This window comes from Notolepis coatsorum (genome assembly GCF_963971535.1).
Source record: "Notolepis coatsorum genome assembly, contig: SCAFFOLD_731, whole genome shotgun sequence".
NCBI lineage: Eukaryota > Metazoa > Chordata > Actinopteri > Aulopiformes > Paralepididae > Notolepis > Notolepis coatsorum.
The window spans coordinates 15,001-41,374 of NW_028169730.1; positions in this window are offsets into that span (position 1 = coordinate 15,001).

A 26,374-nucleotide genomic window follows, 5' to 3' on the forward strand; every position below is an offset into this window, starting at 1 on the left:
CAATAGTACACAATAAGAGCATCAATAGTACAGTTGTATAACACATCCATAATACAAGGAAATAAACACTGGCTCTATAAATCATCAAGGAAAAGGGAATGGAAAAACGGGGACCCTCATAGTTATGTATTGAAATAAAATACCACCCCCCTTTTGCGTGGTGAATCAAAATATAGCAATGATAATCAATATGAGGAGAACTTTCATTCACTCAAAAATTCCTTTCATTTTACCAGTAGGGCAAGCCTGGGGTGGAAAAATGTTCCGGAGTCTTTATTGACTTCCCATCTGGTTCACTTTCATACTTTTCATACTCACTTTCAATCGATGTAAACCTTTGTATGCAACAGTGATATCTGTTTCCAAATTTAAATGAAAAGGCATAAATAGACTACATCTGCTTACCTATGTACTGATAATATAACGTATATAACTCATATCATAACTGGTTGCGTCAGTTTAATTCATATAACATATCAAACCTTATATCGGATTCCAGGGGCAGAGACATTTTTATAAATGAAATAAATCCTATGATCTCCTTGTTATAGTATAGTCTTCTGCTGTTGATAACATATATACTGTATGTAACTCCTGCAATGTAGTTGAGGGTCCAAGGGTCACTGGTGATGAAGGGTCCAAGGGTCACTGGTGATGAATTGTCTATAGCAAAAGTGGTCAACATTGTTCTTTTCACAGTCTAGCATGTGTTGTGGCCGCTCTTACTCATACCATACTCCTTTCCCAAGTCTGCAATCTGCGGGAGACAACATCTTTTCCCCCTTCATGTATTCGCCGCTGCTTCATGCTGAATGTATAGCAAGGAGGTCGCTCCATGTGACACCGGCTGTGTCCAGGCTGGAGACGTCCACGAGTGAAGAGTAGTCCGGGGTTGTGTGATCCACGGTGGTGGAGCCTCCCTCGGATGGGGAGTGGCAGGGGCACAGGCCTCATATCCAGCCTCGGTGATGATCTGATGAGCCTCAGGTGTGTAGGTTGACCAGGTAGATGGCGTGGAGAAGGAGGGACAGGAAGCTGCCCATATAAGGGCGTGGAGACTGCTGCCAGACAGGGGAGAGAGAGAGGGAGAGAGCCTGGCTGTGGCTGTAACATGTATCGGATTCTTCTCCCTCCGGTGAGCCAAATGTTCTAGATGTGTGATGACACTAGCAATGGAGCAACCAAACGCTTCTTGGTCTTTTCCTCTGGGCAGGTAGCAGCTCCTCAGCTAACTTGATTATATTCTAGAACCATTCAGGGTTGACCTCTGAACTTGTTCATTATTTTTCTGATGTTGAGTACTAAACCAACCTATAAGTCTAGTAAATATAGTGAAGTAGCCCCCGTTCATTAATTAGGAACTATTTTCCATAAAGTCTCCTATTGTGGCATTCTCTGTCTTTATATATATCCTTAATTTTCAACTTAAAACATTTATTTAAGTATCTGTCCCCGGAATCCCCCCCCCTTTAAATTTCCCTTAAATTTACTCCTCCCACTGAAAACAGTAACCCGAGAATTTAATCTAAACTGCACGGTAACAGAACAACAATGTAAAATTATTATTGTTAATATTATTCTAATTGTTATCCTACGTTCCATCTCTTTTTCCAATGATGTAATCAAATTGAACCTATCAATAAACAAATGTAAAAAGGTGCTACAAAGGTTTCTATATTCTTACAATACTCTCCTCACACTCTTTACTTTCAAGCTTCCTCAATTTTTCAAAAGCAGAAGGAACAAAACAAATAAGATACACATTGAAACACTTATTAATGACTCACTTAAAGAAACAAACAGACAGACAAAACGGAGCACAATAAGGTAATTCAGGGTTTACCCCCCTTTCGTGATGACCTTATTATTTAAACCTAAATGAAAGATACTTAAGCTATTTATTCATTCCAAATTATCCCTGTGGTTTTATCCTATTTTAAATGTATTGTATTTCCAAGCATCGCAATACCAGTTTTAATTAAAATAACTTAATTTTGGCCAAAATTAGGTAATATCAATTATTTTATCTGTCTTCTAATTTGTATCGGAACCAAGTCTTAAGATATGGAATTATAGGACAGGATGATAGGATGCACTTTTTGATTGATTACCCGATCCATGAAAAACCTAAATTCAGCTGCAGTATACCTTTTCCCCAAAAGAGAGTGACATCGATCGTGCCATGACTACCAGAATGGTCTAATCTAAAGGAGACCAGGTCCCTGGACACTGGTCAGCTGCTGTTGTCAACCAGCCTTAACCCCAAACACCTATGCTAATGTTGACTTACAGTATTTACCCCCTAATCAGAACCCCTCTTTTACCCTGTTTTAATGAACAATTGGACCAGTATAGTAAGTTAGGATGGGCCAGTATGGGTAGGAGAGTTTTTGATGAACCAGTACAGGTAGGTTAGTTTGGATCTTTTCCGGCCAGAATAGAGGCTAAACACGCCACTTTAACTTGAATTTGGTTGCCGGCGGCCATCTTTTCACCAGAAAATCCTAGCTCCACTGTAGTCACTGCTTTGAATTTTTGGACTCGTCCAGACAAAACGTCTTGATAATTGTTCCCTTGAAAGGACATTCGTTTTTTGGTAGAAAGAAAATGTTGAACCAAAGCGGTACTGTCTGACAACATAACGCGTCCATCCCTGACATGGTTTGAACACGCAGGGCAAGAGCGAGAGAGAGGCAGGACAACAATTGACTACTTCCATTGTAGTCCATCATATTAATACATCCCTTATCAATAGTCCCCCAGAGCTGTAATTCCGTGTCAACCAGGTTGAACACTTCATAATGAGATTTAACTATGCCAAGAATGACCGCATCTAATCAGTACAACAGGAAGCCGTCAATATATAAATTATGATGTAAATCACTTATCCGCAATGCACTACTTACTCACAGTTGATCTAAAAATATACTCAATTACTTTCTGTCACTCAATTGTCAACCACTCATCCATTTATCAATCAGACACCCCATTCATCAAGTCAGCAGTCAATACTGAATCAATCAATCCACCCATCAAAGTTGTGCTTCTATCGGTTGTACCTTAATAGGCCAGGTTACATGATTAATGAATTATATTTTATATGTTAATATCGATTATTGTTCACATTTACATTACATTAAAGCCAAGAGATACTATTATTTACGTCCATCGTCACATTAGTTGGTAGGAATACAAGTTCCAGAATGCCTTGCGTCTATTTGTCTGCTCAGAGCTAGAGAGACACACAGGCGCGAGGATAGTGTATTGGAACTTGACGTTTGGACAATCTATTATTTTTGGGAAGTAGTTATTCTACACGTCTATCTTTTCGCTTTTAAACTTCTATTAATTTCCCAGGCCCTCTTTTAAACAAACACTCACCTTAACACTAACTTTAAGCACTTTAACACTACATTTTATTTATCTATTATTGAAGAGATTTGTACTATATTCATAACCCATTTGCACCTTACCTTAAAGTTTTGTATTGTCTGCATAATTGTACCTCACTGTATTTAGATTTTAAGTCATACTTCGGATTGTATTTTGTATTGTATAGTATACCGTATCTTCTCTAATATTGGACAGGTCTTGTATTTACCTCAGCTGCAAAGAGCACCAGGCCTTTAGAGGCCTATATAAGAGGCAGGCCTTAATTTCATTTATTTAGACTAACATTATTTAAATATTGATTAATGTAATTCACACACTGAAGTTGGAGAGTAGGGAAACCCGTTAATGTGGTCGGAGTGTAGTGGGAACGATAGAGAGAGACAGTGCTTAACCTGAATTTTCCAAGAGTTTATCTCATTCTGTATCACGGCATGATCATGCGACCTTGTATTGGAAGCCGGCCTATATTTATTTTGTCTGCATTTATCAAAGAGGCCCGTCCTCTCCACTATTAGAGGATTTACGGCATTCCTTTTCTATTCACTGTTTTCTATACTGTAAAAAGCACTCTCTCCGGGGCAAGCATTTTACCGTAAAGTACATGTATTTTATTGTGATAAGTGATAAACAAACAGCCTTAAAAGTCTATTAAATTAACTAAGGGTTATTGAGTTTATTCAGCACAGCATGACTAATGTCCTATTTTGTGTGATTTTATTACTGCACCTTAAGTTTGAGTCAGAATTTTGTATGCATATATAAATGACAATAAAGTATAATCTAATCTAATCTGGGGGACCCTGATGTAAACAAGACGAAAGTCTTTCTCTGGTCTGCATCCCCTTAACAATTGTATGTATTGAGCTGTACTGTACTGTACCCATTCTGCAATCTGTTAATAAAGTTTTCAATCAATCAATCAATCTAATGGTGGGACCATAAATGTATTCAAATTGACATTTTGATTGCAGTGTTGAAATAACTTTAAACAATTTTATTCCTAAAACATATGGTTTGGCTTGATTTATGGTGACATAAGATGCTTATGATATAATAATTTACCATTCATATTACATTGGACACAAATATATATTCTAAAGCTGGATTCTAATACAGAAAAGGTATTCATATTATTTCAGTTCTTTATTTTGTCCAGTATGACCTGAAAAGAGCTATTATTTTGTTATATAAATAATAATAAGGTTTCATCCATTTGGTTAGGAGAGCTGATGTCCTCCTGTTTAGAACCCACAACTTGCTCCTCCCACGTGACTGACCCATTCACTTCACCCACTTGCACACTGGTTACCTTTCGGGCATTCTAAAATCCACACATGCACTAGTATTTTCGGTCGGTGCGCATCTGTCACAGAATTCTAGGAAGTCCTTGATAATGAAAAGATTTAGCCACACGTCGCTTATCGTAGCGCCGCGGAAAAGGAAAGGGCCAAATACATTTTTAATTGTAGTTGCGAGAGGCAGTGTTAGTGTGTGTTATTCTGGTTAGCCGGACCCCGGTCCCCTCTCTTAAACTCGGATGATATTTGCGCGAATGGTCCACTCTGATTATGTTTACACGTATCATATATATTGGCGCAGTTAGCCTGCTTGGTTGGCACGGGGGGGCAGACGCTGCGGCAGAACACCCCATCCTCCAGATGCGATTAAATATAGTTTAAAAAATAAAAAGCTAAATGTGACTTCTGTTTTAGCTAGAGGCGCTGTGGCCTGACGACAGCTGCGCCTGACGTCCACAAATACGGATCTAGCCCCCACCACCACCTCCTGTTGCGAGGGGGGCGATTGGAAAACGACGGAAATAAATGTTTTGAGTGATGGGACCAATGTTATTTACAGACTGTAAAGGATCCAATTTAGTTTCCTAATTATAATTTTATAAAGGAACTTAGATTTCCAATGTTTTAGTTATACGGTGTAATGATCTATGGGACTTTTACTTTGTTAAACCGGAAGCTTGCTGCGTGCTCAATTTAGCAAGGCTAAACTCCGGTTTGGCTGCCTTGTGTCAGAGTGGAAGTACGTTTGAAGAATAAAGTGTGACAGCGTGAAAAGTTACGACGGGCACCGGAAGTTATGTTGTTGTTGTATATACGCAAGCGAACAGTTGTGTGGACTCTTAACAAGCGAGTGTTTTGGACATGTATGTACGTTTTGGTACAACCCGGGTGTGATCATTGACTCACACATAACAGAAGTCCATATTAACATTGCTTACACCGATTGTGATTTTGAAGAATACAGGGGAGGTGTGAGGTGTCTGAGGTGAGTGACATCTGATGAGATCGTATTACTTGTGGCGCAAATAACTGCTTTTCATGCTTACAGTGTATACACTGACTTACTGCACTGAGCCATGCTCAAAATAACTAATAAAACAAGGTGTGATTAGTGGCTATTCAATTAACTAAGGAGCTTTTTGACATTTATTCACGACTAATTGTTCCCGGGATCTTCTATTCAAACATAGGCTAGACAAAAAACAATTTCCACATTTATTCACACTCACCATGCATTCCAGACTCATGAATCTCACTGTCATGCTATAGATGTGTGTTCCTATATGTAATCTGTTTGCACTATAGGCTAGTAAGGGCAATAATGCCCTGTGTGTGTGTGTGTGTGTGTGTGTGTGTGTGTGTGTGTGTGTGTGTGTGTGTGTGTGTGTGTGTGTGTGTGTGTGTGTGTGTGTGTGTGTGTGTGTGTGTGTGTGTGTGTGTGCTTGCTTGTTAGAAAAGACAACAATTTATGCCAACTTATGCCAATTCGCCAGTCAAGCCTATGCTATTCCCCCCTTTCCCCTGTGTAAATCTTGACACCTCTGAATGCTTTTGACTTCTTCTCTAATATTTGATAGAATCAAATACATCAAGAATGTCTATTTCATCCAGTCTTTCTTGTTGAGATTTGTCTTTTAACCCACCCTTCCCTAATCACTGCAATGTAACCTGATCTTGAGAACTCCATGAGTTTTCAAGGCATAGACACTGTTAGGTTTAAAACCCACTGCTTCTGAGCCATTGCTCACATCATCAGAACATATAATAATACCTACCCAATTACTCTCTGTTTACACAAGTCATGCAGTTAAGATTATCAAGATTATCAACTAACCTTTTTAATCGACTAAGTTTACTTTGCAGACTATAGGATTGCAGTTTGCTGACGCAATTTAGAGACTAATACAGGACTAAGCGAGGCAGATCAATCGCTCGCTCGTAATCTGCTCGTAATTCCAACGCATTCCAGAACGATAATCCTATTTTTTTGGTCTACTAATAACTCTGGCAGGATTCAAGTCCCTGTATTACAGCCAGGCCCTGAGGGTCTTTGGGTTACCGGTTTACACTGACTATGGTCTCCTCCTACCAGGGTTCTAGTCCCTGTATAGAGCCAGGCCTCCGTGAGGTCTTGGGTTACCGGGTTACACTATGGTCTTTTCCTATAGACCTCTGGAGAGATTTCTTAATTGTACTGCTGCAGGCCTTCGACAGGACTTAAAAATAGAAAATAAGAAAACCCGGGGTTGTAATATTGTCTATTCACTCCTTTGCTGATATGTCCATTTTGCTTAAGCCAATTATAGAAATCACCCCACGGACAGGGCCTCTGACCAACACTCGTAGATTATAATGTACAATAGTTAATCTATGCAGATTTTGAGTTTAAACAGGCTCTGGCTCACCGTTTTTATATGGATCCGTTTCTACGAGTGTTCGCCAGTTGCCTTTCGTCCGTCCTTAACGTCAAGGTCAATCACGTCGGGGTCACCATCTGATAAGGCATATTCTTTTATTGACCTTGAAAGATGAGGAGAGGGTGTTAGCAATCAAATATTTATTACAGAGTGAATATTCAATATTACAGAGTATTTACACAAACAGCTGAGAGTGGAGAGTTCCAACTTAGCTTTGGTGAAGGCCGAGCAGAAGTCTCCCGATCCGAATCACATTGTCATTTTTATAGTCAGGTGGTTGGTGTTCTGAGCGAATGAGGTGCCTTCCTTCCAAATTAGCATGAAGAAAGGTTCTGGACTTTAAACAATGTCTATATAAGGTAAACAGTTGAAATGACAAGGGTCTAGAATTACATCTGTCTCCTGGTAGTTTCAGACAGCTGGGGTCATGGTGACACATAGGCCTGTTTTAATACCATATCATAATAACACATTTTAATGGTACACACATTTGTAGATATCTTATGGTTCTTACAATAGATAAATGGATTGATTCATAGGTATTATACATTATTCTAGATCCTGACAATGCTCCCCGTCAGTGGTCAGCCAAACCCGTCACCTCATCAGTTCTTGGGGCTGTGTGGCTTTTTACCAACAGCTGCACTGACCCTTCCGGTAACAAATAGATTGTGACACCTCAGTCAGGCCACAGACATGCTAAAATAACTACAGGCTGAGACCTGATAATAGGAATACATTAATACATGTATCTAGGGACATAAATTGATTGATTTTATCCCACAGTACTTTAGTCTAAAAAAGTAAAAATAAATAATCCAAAATTCAAATAATTTATTATCATTATTATTTATTTAGAACAATTTGTTAATATATATATATATAATATATAGTATTGCAGCGTGCGTTGTACACTGCGTTGCATCTAGCTTTGTAAAGTGTAATCATTGCCCCGACTGCTTTGTTGTTGAATCAAGTCAAATCCTAGGTAAGCTGTATTGTGCGCGTGAACGGTGACGTGAACGTGCGGCACACTTGATAGGTTTCGTTTCACGGTAAACAAAACATTGACGTGGTACAGTACCGAAATGTGGCACCGGCGGATCTCACGTGAATCGGTACTCGGTAGTATACCGACGTGATTCAGTCGGTACCCTTAAAAGTACCGGATTCGGTACCCATCCCTAGTGATAAGGTCCAGAGTTCCAGTCCAGTAATGAAGTGATGCAGGGTGGAAGATCGTCGATAATGTCTTCACACTGGAACAGATGCCAGTCATGTCTCTCACCCCCACCCCCTCCTAATAGACAGTCTCCTCCCCATCGCATGTATTCTCTCCCCGCTGTATATGTATATTTCTCTCCCACTCACCCACCCCCTCCTAATGTACAGTCCCCTCCCCATCATATGTATATACTCTGTCAGGATCTAGGGGTAACAGTACTGTATATTTGAATACCGCATATGTCACAAATGTATCAGTACTAAATACCTATATGTCCCTATGCCATAAATATCATGTATGTTGAGTATGTCTTAAATGTCAATATGAAATGAAAATGGGGGACCCTGATGGAAACAAGACACACGTCTTTCTCTGGTCTGCATCCCCTTAACAATTGTGTGTATTGAGCCGTACTGTATTGTACCCATTCTGCAATCTGTTAAATAAAGTTTTCATTCATTCATTCATTCATTCATTCATTCTCTGCCTCGTCCAGGACACGGACACAGGTCTGAACCGGGTTCAATCATTCAGAAGCACAACATCTCCTTTCATTGTTACGCTGATGACACACAGCTTTACGTCTCTCTGAAACCCAACAACCAGTCTTTACTCAACAGTCTCATATCCTGCCTTGGTGACATTAAATGTTGGATGGCACAAAACATTTGACAACTAAATGAAAACAAATGTGAAATATACTACACTATACAACAGTCCACAGACCCAACTCACAAACAACCATTATATTTATTATTTGTATTTAATGTAATTACACCATGAACAATAACTCATTAGCATAACATAACCATAACCTAGGGCTGGGAGATATTGCCAAAAATGATATTGCGATAACGATATCGATAACAAACAAAAAAATCGATGCAAAAAAAAATCGAATATAAAAATATATATAATTTTTTTTTTTTTTTTTTAAACAACAGATGTATGTTTATTTTGCAGCAATTCTTTGTCGTTGCCGCCATCTTTAGTGTTACATCCCCTCATACTCCAGTTCTCAGGCTGCAGCTTGGTTAATATCGATTATTAAAATATATCGCGATAATTATCGTTATCGTTATATCCCCCAGCCCTACCATAACCCGAATCCAGACGATTCTCTCTCTCTCTCTCTCTCTCTCTCTCTCTCTCTCTCTCTCTCTCTCTCTCTCTCTCCTCTCTCTCTCTCTCTCTCTCTCTCGCTCTCTCTCTCTCTCACTCACCCACTCTCTCTCACTCTCTCACTCTCTCTCACTCACTCTATCTCTCTCACTCACTCTCTCTATCTCTCTCTATCTATCACTATCTCTCTCTCACTCACTCACTCTCTCTCTATCTCCCTCTCTCTATCTCTCACTCACCCGACAGAGCCACCAGACAGAAACCACACTGGACTAAATCAAATTATAAGAAAACAAAAAGAAAACTATCTGACACATTGGAAAGAATCAACAAAGAATTTGGCCCTAAACAGAGAGTACACAGTGGCAGAATACCTGAGCACTGTGACTGACCCAAAACTAAGAAGATCCTTGACTAGGTACAGACTCAGCGAGCACAGCCTAGCCATAGAGAAAGGCCGCCATAGGCAGACCTGGCTCCCAAGAGAAGACAGACTGTGCACCCACTGCACACAAGAAGAGGTGGAAACCAAGCTCCACTTCTTAACAACCTGCCCACTATACCAAGACATCAGAGACATATACTTCCCACAAATTGCAAACACCCAAAGAGACTTTGAAAACATGGACAATAACTCAAAGATCCCATACCTACTGGGAGAAATACAACAATGTGCAAACACAGCAGCAACATTTGTGAGCTGCTGTGACAAGAAAAGGACATCCAATGGAATACAACCACCATGAAGACTGTACAAGAAATTCCTTCTGTAATGTACTGATTTCTTTTGATTTATCTGTTTGATTGTTTTGTGTGGCTTTGGCAATGTAAACGTATGTTTCCCATGTCAATAAAGCCCATTTGAATTGAATTGAATTGAGAGAGAGAGAGAGAGAGAGAGAGAGAGAGAGAGAGAGAGAGAGAGAGAGAGAGAGAGAGAGAGAGAGAGAGAGAGAGAGAGAGAGAGAGAGAGAGAGAGAGAGAGGGGGGTAACAGAAGGGGACACAACTAATGTGTTTCATCTATTAGTCTTATCAAGGCTAATGTGTTTCATCTATAAGTCTTATCAAGGCTAATGTGTTTCAGCTATACGTCTTATCAAGGCTAATGTGTTTCATCTATAAGTCTTATCAAGGCTAATGTGTTTCAGCTATACGTCTTATCAAGGCTAATGTGTTTCAGCTATAAGTCTTATCAAGGCTAATGTGTTTCAGATATAGGTCTTATCAAGGCTAATGTGTTTCAGCTATACGTCTTATCAAGGCTAATGTGTTTCAGCTATAAGTCTTATCAAGGCTAATGTGTTTCAGATATAGGTCTTATCAAGGCTAATGTGTTTCATCTATACGTCTTATCAAGGCTAATGTGTTTCATCTATAAGTCTTATCAAGGCTAATGTGTTTCAGCTATACGTCTTATCAAGGCTAATGTGTTTCAGCTATACGTCTTATCAAGGCTAATGTGTTTCATCTATAAGTCTTAGACTTATAGACTCGGTTGATGAAATATTAATTCAGATAGCTAATAAAAAAAATAAAACAAGAATTCTCGTGATGGGCATTCAGGGGGCGGGCTGATAACCCGAGATATCTCGTGATGGGCATTCAAAGTGTTAAAAGGCATGCAGACACGTTACCAAGAAATGAATTCACCTCTTGGTATACTGGTCTGCGATGTCGCCCGCGGCGCGGGAGACCCGGGTTCAAGACTCACTCGGGGCAATCCCTTACCAGGGGTCGAACTGTAACCACAACGCAGTGATGGCAGGACGAGACCGGCGGCTACATCCGCATCAGAGCGGAGCGGTGTCATCAGTGTCACCGGACACCTGCCACCGGATCCTGGTCTTTGTGGCGGTCGTGTGATTTACTGGCTGTGTGACGGACGGGAGCACCAGCCTGAGGGACTCGGAAGCTAAACGTGGTAAAAATAGAAACGGGAACTGCTAAAAAAAAAAAAAAACGTTAAAGAGAAACTATACATTACAGGCACTGACTGAACAGAATAGGGAGGTGTAGTCTGACGTCGCTTTGGACCACCCGCGATGTCCACCACCCGATTTATCAATTGGAAAAATGGATTATCGCGGCTATTGTAACAATTCTGCCTCGTGGACATTGAAAAACTTTCCATTGTTGCACAAAATGGAGTTCCCTTCTATCACTAACATTATTGGTTTAAGAATTTTTGGTTGAAATAAAATTCGGCGATATTTTTTTTTTTACGATTAATTGCAAATATTTTCATGTTGAGCTATAGATTGTGGATGAATACGCGCAGAAAGGTAAACCATGCAAATGTTCATGCTTTATTTGTTTTAAATGAGACGATTTAGAAACGGTCAATGGGGAATTACATTGCGTTTTAAAGATGGTGGACCGGCCGGAAAAACAGCAATAACGTAACCACTACACCTCCCTATATAGAGGTATTCTGAGAAATAGACAAAATAAATAAAGATAAAATAAAATCTTGTTCTCAGATCTGTTGTTAAAATATATAAAGTAATACTCCACCACAGGAAAAAGGTACATACTGTATAAGTAATATATTGATTATTGATATATTTCATATACTACTATATATACAAACATTTACAATTTGTACACATTACAAATAAGTACATAGCCTATAGCATATTAAAGAAATGTTAACTTTTAATAAAATAAGTTTCCCTGCTGGAGAACAAACGTGGGGCACTCACATGGACCCTAACCTTAACATTAACCTTAACATTAACCACATTTTTACCTTAAACTAAACATAACCTTAACCATAACCACACCGTTACCTTAAACTAACCATAACCCTAACTTCCTATCTTAACCATAACCGTAAAACATTAAAACTAGGACAAGGACAGTGTCTCAGAACTTTGCACTCATTTATTTTGGCCATCGAACAAAAATGTAACGTTTGGGCCTAGTCAGCCTTCACCAGAACATGAATGTAGTAGTAGTGTCATGTGACCTATACAGGGCTTCCTAGTGGTTGTAGTAATGTCATGTGATCGCTATACAGAGCTTCCTAGTGGTTGAATCACATGTGACTGGGATGAGCTACATAAACAACTCCTCAAGTGGAGGGCAAAGGTCACATGGTACAGATCATCAACATCACAGACCATGATGAATTGAAAATGGGGGACCCTGATGTAAACAAGACGAAAGTCTTTCTCTGGTCTGCATCCCCTTAACAATTGTGTGTATTGAGCCGTACTGTATTGTATCCATTCTGCAATCCGTTAATAAAGTTTTCAATCAATCAATTCAATCAAACCAACACAGGTCTGTCAAATAGTTGTTCATATTAACGTTAATGCAATTTCTTGAGGATGTGGTCAAAATCTATTATTTTAAATCAAGGAATAAAGATGAATACAGAGGGAATAAACAATATAGGACATGCTACTACTGATTTTAAGAGCATGCAGTAGCCAGCAGCACCTCTAGGGGGCAGACTAAACAATCAAAACACGTACAATATAGTGGCCAGCAGCCAGTGACCTGTCTATCAAAGGTCCAATCCGAGGGAGAAGTCACCAGCTGGCAAACTGTCACCCAGCCTTTTAACTGTCTGTTCTGCTTCCTGTATTACATACCTTGTCATCATTCTTGTCATACCAAGGACTCATCATCGACTTCGGACGCCAGCCAAACCCCAAAACCCCCGTATCCATCTCCGGCAAACCCATAATCACCACAGACAGACTCCTTCAAATTGCTTGGCACCCACATAAGCAACAACCTCAAATGGAAAACCAACACAGACCACATCCACAAAAAAAGCCAATCAAAGACTCTTCTTCCTCCGTCAGCTCAACAAATACAGAATCAGAAAACATCTCCTGCTCTGTTTTTACCAGGCCATCATACAAAGCATCAGCAGTCTGGACACTCACTCCAAAAGGAAAACGGCAAAGAATAATCAATAAACACCATGTCTTCCAGCTGCTGCCCTCCGGGAGGCGCTACAGATCCCTGACCACCAAAACATCCCGCTTTAAAAACAGCTTCTTCTCCACTGCCATATGGAGTCGGACTCTGAACTCCCTGTAGCAGGGGGGCCCTACCTCTGTTGCTATGGACATGGCCATACACTGTGATATTGTGGTCTTTGTAATTATGTATCTATGTATTTAACTGCATGTTGTATATGTATGTATTGTTTCTATGTTGGAACAATGCTGTAATGCACTGAAAACAAATTCCACCAGCCTGGCTGGGTGGTCATTAAAGAATCTAATCTAATTTTATTGGGTTGATTCTTTGGTGTGCGTTATTATTTCCGTTACCTCTGTGATGTATGTATCATCTGTCTCTTTTCTATTTGATTATTATTATTATTATTATTATTATTATTATTATTATTATTATTATTATTATTATTATTATTGTTATTATTATTATTATTATTATTATTATTATTATTATTATTATTATTATTATATTGTTTGTCCCTTTTCCCTGTTACCCTTCGAGAGGTCCTTTTGTCCTCTCACCAGGCTGTCATTGTGAATAAGAATGTTGTTCTTAATTGACCTGCCCGGTTAAATAAAGGTTCAATAAAATAAAATTAAATATATAATAATAAAAAGAAAAACTGTTATGTTATTATATATGTCAACATTATTTATCCTTCCTAAAAACCCAAAGTGCTTGTTTTGGTGGAGAGAGTTTGAAGCGGTAGAGTGTCTTGGTAGAGTGTCTTGGTAAAACGTCTTGGTAGAGCGTCTTGGTAGAGTGTCTTGGTAGAGTGTTATGGTAGAGTGTATTGGTAGAGTGTATTGGTAGAGTGTCTTGGTAGAGTGTCTTGGTAGAGTGTCTTGGTAAAGTGTCTTGGTAAAACGTCTTGGTAGAGCGTCTTGGTAGAGTGTCTTGGTAGAGCGTCTTGGTAGAGCGTCTTGGTAGAGTGTCTTGGTAGAGCGTCTTGGTAGAGCGTCTTGGTAGAGTGTCTTGGTAGAGCGTCTTGGTAGAGCGTCTTGGTAGAGTGTCTTGGTAGAGCGTCTTGGTAGAGTGTCTTGGTAGAGTGTCTTGGTAGAGTGTTATGGTAGAGTGTCTTGGTAGAGTGTCTTGACAGAGTGTCTTGGTAGAGTGTCTTGGTAGAGTGTCTTGGTAGAGTGTCTTGACAGAGTGTCTTGGTAGAGTGTCTTGGTAGAGTGTCTTGGTAGAGTGTCTTGGTAGAGTGTCTTGGTAGAGTGTCTTGGCAGAGTGTCTTGGTAGAGTGTCTTGGCCGAGTGTCTTGGTAGAGTGTCTTGGTAGAGTGTCTTGGTAGAGTGTCTTGGTAGAGTGTCTTGGTAGAGCGTCTTGGTAGAGCGTCTTGGTAGAGTGTTATGGTAGAGCGTCTTGGTAGAGTGTTATGGTAGAGTGTCTTGGTAGAGTGTCATGGCAGAACAAAGGGCCGGTTTACCCCCTGGAGAGCAGTAATCCCTCAGAGGGTGCGTCGTCGCGCCGCAGACCCGATAATCCCATCACACCGCGGTCCTTCTCTCCCTGCCGGCGACGACGCGGAGGCTGTGGATGTGAGCGTGCGGCTAATCTGGAGAGACAGGTGGAACCTCCTCCGTAGAGAGTCATCTACCGCTGCAGCGAGGAGCGAGGAGGCGGGGGGGAGAGGGGGAGGGGGCGAGGGGGACCCTTGTGTTAATAGGGAGGTGTAGTAGTGGTTACGTCATTGCTGTTTCCGGCTGGTCCACCATCTTGAAAACACAATGTATTTCCCCCATTGCCCATTTCTAAATCGTCTAGTTTAAAACAAATAAAGCATGAACATTTGCACGGTGTACCTTTCTGCAGCGCGTATTCATCCACAAGCTATAGCTCAACATGAAAATATTCGCAATTAATCGTAAAAATTTATCGTATACATTTTTTTTATTTCAACCAAAAATGCTTAAACAATAATGTTAGTGATAGAAGGGAACTCGTTTTGTGCAAAAATGGAACGCTTTCCAATGTTCACGAGGCCGAAATGTTACAATAGCCGATAATGCATTTCTCAATGATAAATCCCTATACGGGTGGACCTCGCGGGGCGGTACAAAGTGAAGTCAGACTACACCTCCCTATACGTGCGTAGCAGCGCTTGTTAGTGCCCATGATATAGCAACTAAGTCTCGTCAGAAAACGTAAATGAAGTAACTAACGGACCACAGGGGGAAAAGTACATGATGTACGTTATGTTATATCCATAAGTAATATACTTACTTATTGTAGAAGCAATATACATTTACATTTTGTATGGGTGAAAGTCCAAAACAAACTGTGTGACCGGGAGACAAACGAACAATGATTATGGTCGCGGGTGAGTGATGTCACCACTATTGATGTCACCCACACTGATACAAACACAGCTCTCACCACTAGACTAAGACACCCACCCTGATACAAACACAGCTCTCACCACTAGACTAAGACACCCACACTGATACAAACACAGCTCTCACCACTAGACTAAGACACCCACCCTGATACAAACACAGCTCTCACCACTAGACTAAGACACCCACCCTGATACAAACACAGCTCCCACCACTAGACTAAGACACTCACCCTGATACAAACACAGCTCCCACCACTAGACTAAGACACTCACCCTGATACAAACACAGCTCCCACCACTAGACTAAGACACCCACCCTGATACAAACACAGCTCTCACCACTAGACTAAGATACCCACCCTGATACAAACACAGCTCCCACCACTAGACTAAGACACCCACCCTGATACAAACACAGCTCCCACCACTAGACTAAGAGACACCCACCCTGATACAAACACAGCTCTCACCACTAGACTAAGACACCCACCCTGATACAAACACAGCTCCCACCACTAGACTAAGACACCCACCCTGATACAAACACAGCTCTCACCACTAAACTAAGACACCCACCCTGATACAAACACAGCTCTCACCACTAGACTAAGACACCCCCCACCCTGATACAAACACAGCTCTCACCACTAAACTAAGACACCCACCCACCCTGATACAAACACAGCAATACTATGATGATGATTAACGTTTAACGGTTATGATTACGATATAAAGTTAGGGTTAAGCGTTGTTAAGGTTAACGTTAGGGTTAGGGTGTGGTTAAGGTTAGGGTTAGGGTTATGGTTAGTTTATAGAGTTTTCTTCTCTATATGTAATATATGTACTTATTTGTAAATGTGTCAAAACATTACTTAAAAAAAGAAAATCTATACATTGTACATTTTTGTAAATATGTCAATATCACTTATGGCTATAAAACAACATACAATATTATGTACCTTTTTCCTGTGGTTTCCTGTACTGTAAGTACTGTATTTACATGTGTTAACCCTTTCACTACCACACTACAGAAGGTTAACCCTTTACTATCACACTACAGACGGAACCAGTGTGATAGTAAAGGGTTAACCTTCTGTAGTGTGGTAGTGAAAGGGTTAAGGGAGATCAGACTGCCCTCGGACAAGGAGGAGGGGCTCTGCGCGGGTCATGGCGGCTGTGGTCATTAATGGTAGTATAATTGTGCGGGCTCTGCTCTTTATATAAATGATAATGTTACTTATGGCCCGAGGCAACTGCATCATTCAAAACGCAACAAGTAGGCCAGCTGTGAAGCCTTATTAGTACACACAGAATAACAGACCGGCTGTATCATCTGATTATAATAATAATAATTCATTACCTTTAAAAAAACGCTTTTTCTAGACACTCAAAGCGCTCCCCCACAATCTAGGGTGGAAAGTGCCTCCTTCACCACCACTGGTAGCACCCAACCTTGGGCTACGCAGGCTTAAAGTGCCATACACTGGCACCAGGCACACATCACACTACACACTGACTGAACGGCTCAGGAGACAGGGATTGATATCAGCCAATTAAGGGGAAGGGATGATTAGGTGGCCTTGATGTCAGAGACCTGATTGGGAATTTGGCCAGGAACGTCGTGGAACCCCCTACTCTTTGTGATAAGCACCCTGGGTTCTGATAGTGTAGACTAGAGAGACCTATTAGAACACAAATAACAACAGACTGACTACTATCTGATAGTGTAGAGACCTATTAGAACACACAGAATAACAGACTGACTACTATCTGATAGTGTAAAGACTAGGGGTGGAACGGTACGCATTCAAACCGTGTACCGAACAATACACACGGTACGCATTCGGGGCATGTGTGTATTGTTCGGTTATATAACGTTACGTTAGCTACGAGCTAACTAACTTTAGCCGCAAGCTAACTAATGTTAGCCGCAAACTAACCGTGGAAACGCTCACAGAGAAGTGACTCCACGACACCAGTTCGATTAGTGGGGAAGGGGGGTATATTGACGAGTTAATACTTTGACAAATATTGCCTATATTTTTCAGTCAGTTCGGTCTTTGTGTGACAAACATTATTAAAGGTAAACTTCTTTTTTTACCAAATAAATGAGAAGCATGTTTAAATCAGCAATGCCTCCCCTCTTGCTGTACCAAAATCTCTCCTAGCTCTAACCGTCACTGTCAAAATAATGTGCCTGATGTCAAATGGCCTCATTCTTTCAGTTTTTGCATGACTACGTCCTTGAGAATAACTGAAAAGTTGGATTATTTTTAGGCTATATATCTTATGTTGATGTATGGTATTTTTGGAGTGTTACATTTAAAAAAAAAAAAAAAAACTACGTATACCGAACCGAACCGAAAACCGTAAACCTAAAACCGTGATACGCACCGAACCGTAAATTTTGTGAACCGTTCCACCCCTAGTAAAGACCTATTAGAACACAAATAACAACAGACTGTCTACTATCTGATAGTGGAGAGACCTATTAGTACACAAATAACAACAGACTGACTGTATTTGTATTGTCTGATAGTGTAGAGCCTTATTAGAAGAACAACAAACTAATAATAGACTAAGACATTTCTTTACCTTAATGTTTCAACGATGAAATCTACCATTGGGACACTGAAAAGATGAATCTAGTGTTAACTTAAAAGATTATAATACGTTCCTACTGTGTGTACAGTCTGTGCCAGAGGCCTCAGTGGTGTGTTGGTGTGATGTCAGACTGGTCACATGGTCATTACTTATTGGAATAGCTGCCCAGAACACATACGTCAATTAAATAGCAAATCGTCGTTTAAACATAAATTATTAATGTATTACTTGTGTGTATGTATGTGTGTATGTGTATGTATGTATGCATATAGTGTGTGTGTATGTATATATGTATGTGTATGTATGTATATGTGTATATGTATGTGTGTGTGTGTGTGTGTGTGTGTGTGTGTGTGTGTGTGTGTGTGTGTGTGTGTGTGTGTGTGTGTGTGTGTGTGTGTGTGTGTGTGCATGCGTGCGTGTGTGTGTGCGTGTGTGTATATATGTATGTGTATATATTGATATGTGGGACTTCGGACCCCAGGAGAGGGGCGAGACGAGGAGGTCGGTTGTCACCTGACATGTTTTATAGGACAACACGCCAGGTGTGAGACAGTGTGTACGCCCCCTCCTCCCAACCTGTGGCCCGTCTCATGTCACAACACCACTGACGCATCCGGTACCTTTACATTTAGTCATTTCGCTGAACGCTTTTATCCAAAGCAACTTACAGGTTCTGTACGACGAGTCAGCAGGAAGGGCACGACTCTTACCGCTGAGTAACGATGTTCGCCAGACAGTGCTGAAACGTGGGTGCTGCAGTGTTGAGTGCATGGTAGTAGAGAGACAGGTTAGTATAGTAGGAGCAGTGCAGGAGTGCTACCCAAAGCTAAACTCAATGACCTCAATAACAGGTCAACAGGGTTTGTTGTGTTGTGTTGTGTGCAGCCCCGCCTCCACCCTGCAACCCCACCCCCAGCCCCGCCCTCAGTCCCGCCCCCAGCCTGCAGCCCCACCCCCAGCCCATCCCTCAGCCCCACCCCCAGCCCCACCCCCAGCAGGCCCACAGAGAACCTGTAGCAAAGGTGTACCTAGGTGTGTGCGTGTGTGTGTGTGTATGTGTGTGTGTATTTATTTATCCTTTATGTGTATTTATCCTTTATGTGTGTGTGTGTGTGTGTGTGTGTGTGTGTGTGTGTGTGTGTGTGTGTGTGTGTGTGTCCGTCCGTCCGTCCGTCATGGAACAGATAAAACACTGTAAGAAGAGATGTCAACGACAACAATAATATTCATGGCTATGCCCGATGATGACACTGTATTGTGTAATAGCACCATAAAGCCTAAGGAACGTAACTGAACGTATATTCATAGCACTCCATTGCATCATCATATTGCAGGCGTCTCAGTTGGCAAGCGACAGTACGTGAGTGGGGCTGAGTGAGATTCTTAGGCGACTAGTGTAGCGGTCACAGGACTTTGACAGACGACTCATCCATTAATTGATCGGTCATCAGCCAATCTGTACAGTTGTTTCCCTGCATCACGTACGCCGTGTGGGTGATTGATTGATTTAATTGATTGATTGAAAACTTTAATTAACAGATTGCATAATGGGTACAGTATACAGTACAGCTCAATACACACAATTGTTAAGGGGATGCAGACCAGAGAAAGACTTTCGTCTTGTTTACATCAGGGTCCCCCATTTTCAATTCATCAAGACATTTATGACATACGCAACATACAGATATACAGATATAGAAATCTAATCTAATCATCTAATCTAATCTAATCATGACATTTATGACATACATGACATACAGTACTGTTACATTTGTGACATACAAGCTATGCAAATATACAGTACTGTTAAACAGAGATCCTGACAGTAAATATATACATACAAGGGTGAGGGAACTGTACATTAGGAGGGGGTGGGTGGGTGGGAGGGGGGTTCAGACATTTACGGGGGCCAGTTTAGAATTGCAGGGTAGGAAACGAACGACACACCACAAGGATACTACTAATCCCAACAAGATGGACGCATTGTGATCTTTATGCAGTGAGGGATGTTTCTGTGTATCTTTACGCAGTGAGAGATGTTTGGCTTCTCTTTACGCAGTGAGAGATGTTTGGCTTCTCTTTACGCAGTGAGAGATGTTTGGTTTCTCTTTACGCAGTGTGAGATGTTTGGTTTCTCTTTACGCAGTGAGAGATGTTTGGTTTCTCTTTACGCAGTGAGAGATGTTTGGCTCCTCTTTACGCAGTGAGAGATGTTTGGTTTCTCTTTACGCAGTGAGAGATGTTTGGCTCCTCTTTACGCAGTGAGAGATGTTTGGTTTCTCTTTACGCAGTGAGAGATGTTTGGTTTCTCTTTACGCAGCGAGAGATGTTTGGTTTCTCTTTACGCAGCGAGAGATGTTTGGTTTCTCTTTACGCAGTGAGAGATGTTTGGTTTCTCTTTACGCAGTGAGAGATGTTTGGTTTCTCTTTACGCAGTGAGAGATGTTTGGCTCCTCTTTACGCAGTGAGAGATGTTTGGTTTCTCTTTACGCAGTGAGAGATGTTTGGTTTCTCTTTACGCAGTGAGAGATGTTTGGTTTCTCTTTACGCGGTGAGAGATGTTTGGTTTCTCTTTACACAGTGAGAGATGTTTGGTTTCTCTTCACACAGCACGAGATGTTTGGTTTCTCTTTACGCAGCGAGAGATGTTTGGTTTCTATTTACGCAGCGAGAGATGTTTGGTTTCTCTTTACGCAGCGAGAGATGTTTGGTTTCTCTTTACGCAGCGAGAGATGTTTGGTTTCTATTTACGCAGCGAGAGATGTTTGGTTTCTCTTTACGCAGCGAGAGATGTTTGGTTTCTCTTTACGCAGCGAGAGATGTTTGGTTTCTCTTTACGCAGCGAGAGATGTTTGGTTTCTCTTTACGCAGCGAGAGATGTTTGGTTTCTCTTTACGCAGCGAGAGATGTTTGGTTTCTCTTTACGCAGCGAGAGATGTTTGGTTTCTCTTTACGCAGCAAGAGATGTTTGGTTTCTATTTACGCAGTGAGAGATGTTTGGTTTCTCTTTACACAGTGAGATATGTTTGGTTTCTCTTTACGCAGTGAGAGATGTTTGGTTTCTCTTTTTTACGCAGCGAGAGATGTTTGGTTTCTCTTTACACAGTGAGATATGTTTGGTTTCTCTTTACGCAGTGAGAGATGTTTGGTTTCTCTTTTTTACGCAGCGAGAGATGTTTGGTTTCTCTTTACGCAGTGAGAGATGTTTGGTTTCTCTTTATGCAGTGAGAGATGTTTGGTTTCTCTTTACGTAGTGAGAGATGTTTGGTTTCTCTTTACGCAGTGAGAGATGTTTGGTTTCTCTTTACGCAGCGAGAGATGTTTGGTTTCTCTTTACGCAGTGAGAGATGTTTGGTTTCTCTTTACGCAGTGTGAGATGTTTGGTTTCTCTTTACGCAGCGAGAGATGTTTGGTTTCTCTTTACGCAGCGAGAGATGTTTGGTTTCTCTTTACGCAGCGAGAGATGTTTGGTTTCTCTTTACGCAGCGAGAGATGTTTGGTTTCTCTTTACGCAGTGAGAGATGTTTGGTTTCTCTTTACGCAGTGTGAGATGTTTGGTTTCTCTTTACGCAGCGAGAGATGTTTGGTTTCTCTTTACGCAGCGAGAGATGTTTGGTTTCTTTTTACGCAGCGAGATATGTTTGGTTTCTCTTTACACAGTGTTTCTGTGCATCTGTCGTGTGGTAGTGAAAGGGTTAACAGTCTGCAGTGTTCCCTGTGTGACCCCTCTCTCTCAGGAAGACATGACGCTGTGTCACACACACACACACACACACACACACACACACACACACACACACACACACACACACACACACACACACACAGACACACACACACACACACACACACACACACACACACACACACACACACACACACACACACACACACACACACAGACACAGACACACACAGATATGCATACACAGACACACAGACACACACAGACTCACACACACACAGACACACACACACACAGAGACACACAGACACACACAGAGACACACACAGGCACATACACACAGACTCACACACAGTGTTAATTACTGGGCTGCCTCTCCTCCTGTGTTTCCTCGACATTGACCTCTGTGACCTCTGTGACCTCTGTGACCTCTGTGACCTCTGTGACATGCACTGTTCAAAACAAGTCACACATCAGCACATTCAGCACCAGTTACTTTAGTCTAGTCATCACATCAGTACCGTCTTTTTCTTTCATTTTGTTTAAATTTTTTTTTTATTAATGCCAGTTATAAAAGTTGTATTGTTATACAGTTCGTGTTCATGTTCCACCTCAGATTTGTGAGACAGACTTGTCTTTCTTGCCTGCAACTTAAAGTAATGGCTTTGCTTGTCCAAATGACAATACTGACCAAGTTGAGATTTATTTTTCTCTTGTCCATTTATTTTGTTTGCATTCTAATTTAAAATACAGTTTGAAACCGTCTGTACACAGTAGGCTATGTGTGCTATGTGTGCTAATCAGACTTGAGATTTAATTTATTTTTCATTATTACCAGAATTGAGATTATATTTATTTATTTATTTATTTTCATTGTTAATGCCAGTTATAAAAGTTTTATTGTTATACAGTTCGTGCTCATGTTCTACCTCAGATCGCCTATTTTGTCATGTTCCGACAATAAAGAATATTCTGAAACACAATTAACCTTCTGGTTTCTTCAGCTTTCATTCAGCAGCAAAAATAGCCTTTAGACTTGACAGAAATAATTATTTCATGTATATCAAGATAATTATGGATATCGAGTGATATGAAAAATGTTATCGTGATAAAATTTTTGTCCATATCGCCCAGCCCTAGTGTGTATGTGTAACTAGGAGGTATATGAGGACTGTGTGTAACTAGGAGGGATATGAGGACTGTGTGTAACTAGGAGGGATATGAGGACTGTGTGTAACTAGGAGGGATATGAGGACTGTGTATAACTAGGAGGGATATGAGGACTGTGTGTAACTAGGAGGGATATGAGGACTGTGTGTAACTAGGAGGTATATGAGGACTGTGTGTAACTAGGAGGTATATGAGGACTGTGTGTAACTAGGAGGGATATGAGGACTGTGTGTAACTAGGAGGGATATGAGGACTGTGTGTAACTAGGAGGGATATGAGGACTGTATGTAACTAGGAGGGATATGAGGACTGTGTGTAACTAGGAGGGATATGAGGACTGTGTGTAACTAGGAGGGATATGAGGACTGTGTGTAACTAGGAGGGATATGAGGACTGTGTGTAACTAGGAGAGATATGAGGACTGTGTGTAACTAGGGGGGATATGCGGACTGTGTGTAACTAGGAGGGATATGATGACTGTGTGTAACTAGGGTGGATATGAGGACTGTGTGTAACTAGGAGGTATATAAGGACTGTGTGTAACTAGGAGGGATATGAGGACTGTGTGTAACTAGGAGGGATATGAGGACTGTGTGTAACTAGGAGGGGTATGAGGACTGTGTGTAACTAGGAGGTATATGAGGACTGTGTGTAACTAGGAGGGATATGAGGACTGTTATGAGGACTGTGTGTAACTAGGAGGGATATGAGGACTGTGTGTAACTAGGAGGGATATGAGGACTGTGTGTAACTAGTAGGGGTATGAGGACTGTGTGTAACTAGGAGGGATATGAGGACTGTGTGTAACTAGGAGGGATATGAGGACTGTGTTTAACTAGGAGGGATATGAGGACTGTGTGTAACTAGGAGGGATTCGCGAAAAGACACATTTAAATTGCCTTGTGTACATTGACAATGAAATAATCTTCTTCTTCTACTGCTGCAACCCTCCCCCTCCCCCATCCCTCCTTCCCTCCCTCCCTCCCTCCCTCCCATCTCCCTCCCTCCACTTCTCCCTCCCCCCTCCCCCCTCCCTCCCTCCCTCCAGCTCCCCCGTGGTCAGTGGGTTCACATGGTTAATGACATTAACCCTCCCTCCTTCTCTCCCCCCTTTCTTCCTCCCCCCTCTCTCCCTCCTCCTCTCACCCCCCTCTCCCCCCTCCAGCTCCCCCCCCATCCCCCTCCCTCCTCCTCCTCTCTCCCCCCTCCCCCCTCCAGCTCCCCCCTCCTCCCTCCTCCTCCTCTCCCCCCTCCCTCCTCCTCCTCTCTCCCCCCTCTCCCCCCTCCAGCTACCCCCCTCCCTCCTCCCTCCTCCTCTCTCCCCCCTCTCCCTCCCCCTCCTCCTCCCCCCTCTCCCCTCCTCCTCCTCTCCCCCCTCTCCCCTCTCCCCCCTCCAGCTCCCCTCCTCCCTCCTCCTCCCCCCTCCTCTCTCCCCCCTCCCCCCTCCCCCTCTCCCCCCTCTCCCCTCTCCCCCCTCCAGCTCCCCTCCTCCCTCCTCCTCCCCCCCTCCTCTCTCCCCCCTCCCCCCTCCCCCCTCCCCCCTCCCCCTCTCCCCCCTCTCCCCTCTCCCCCCTCCAGCTCCCCTCCTCCCTCCTCCTCCCCCCCTCCTCTCTCCCCCTCCACCCCCCCCCCCCCCCCCCCTGGTCAGTGAGTTCACATGGTTAATGACTGACAGTCTGTGCACCAGGAGGCCTCCCGGGGGTCTGAATGCATTCCAAGAACCAGCCTCTCTCTTCCCACCGGAGACGCCTCTCTGCTTCCGGCTCCACTGCTCCTCCTGTCTGTCTCTCCTCCTGTCTCTCCTCCTGTCTCACTCTCCTGTCTGTCTCTCCTCCTGTCTGTCTCCTGTAGGGTTGTCCCCGAAGCCTGTTTTTGGGATTCGAACTTCGTCAGGGTTTCGTTTTTAATAATAATAAAATAAAAAAATAAAGATTATTATTGATATCCTCAAACTAAATCCTCAATTTGAATAAAGTCATTAATCTGATTAAATTAGTATTTTATTAAATCAACTTTCTTTAATGAATATAACTCATCAGTTTTAATACTATAATATTAGTGTAGCCTAATCTTTATTTGCAACTGTGAAGAAAACCCCCATTGGTTTAAACAGAATGAACAGACACATACAATTTCAGTTTGCTCTGAACTACTGGAGGAAGAACTGCTTACTACTGGAGGAAGAACCTGCTTTTCCCTTTGATACTCCCAACACCTGGAGTGTCCTCCAACTGACATAGCTCTTCACTTAACTCTAATTTAATAATAATTACTTGCATTTATATAGTGCTTTTCTAGACACTCAAAGCGCTCCCCACAATGTAAGGTGGAAATTGCCTCCTTCACCACCACTGGTAGCACCCAACCTTGGGCTACGCAGGCTCAATGGCTGCCATACACTGGCACCAGGCACACATCACACTACACACCGACTACCATACACTGGCACCAGACCACACATCACACTACACAATGACTACCATACACTGGCACCAGGCACACATCACACTACACAATGACTACCATACACTGGCACCAGGCACACATCACACTACACACCGACTACCATACACTGGCACCAGACACACATCACACTACACAATGACTACCATACACTGGCACCAGGCACACATCACACTACACAATGACTACCATACACTGGCACCAGGCACACATCACACTACACACTGACTACCATACACTGGCACCAGACACACATCACACTACACACTGACTACCATACACTGGCACCAGACACACATCACACTACACAATGACTACCATACACTGGCACCAGGCACACATCACACTACACAATGACTACCATACACTGGCACCAGGCACACATCACACTACACACTGACTACCATACACTGGCACCAGGCACACATCACACTACACACTGACTACCATACACTGGCACCAGGCACACATCACACTACACACTGACTACCATACACTGGCACCAGGCACACGTCACACTACACAATGACTACCATACACTGGCACCAGGCACACATCACACTACACACTGACTACCATACACTGGCCACCAGGCACACATCACACTACACACTGACTACCATACACTGGCACCAGACACACATCACACTACACAATGACTACCATACACTGG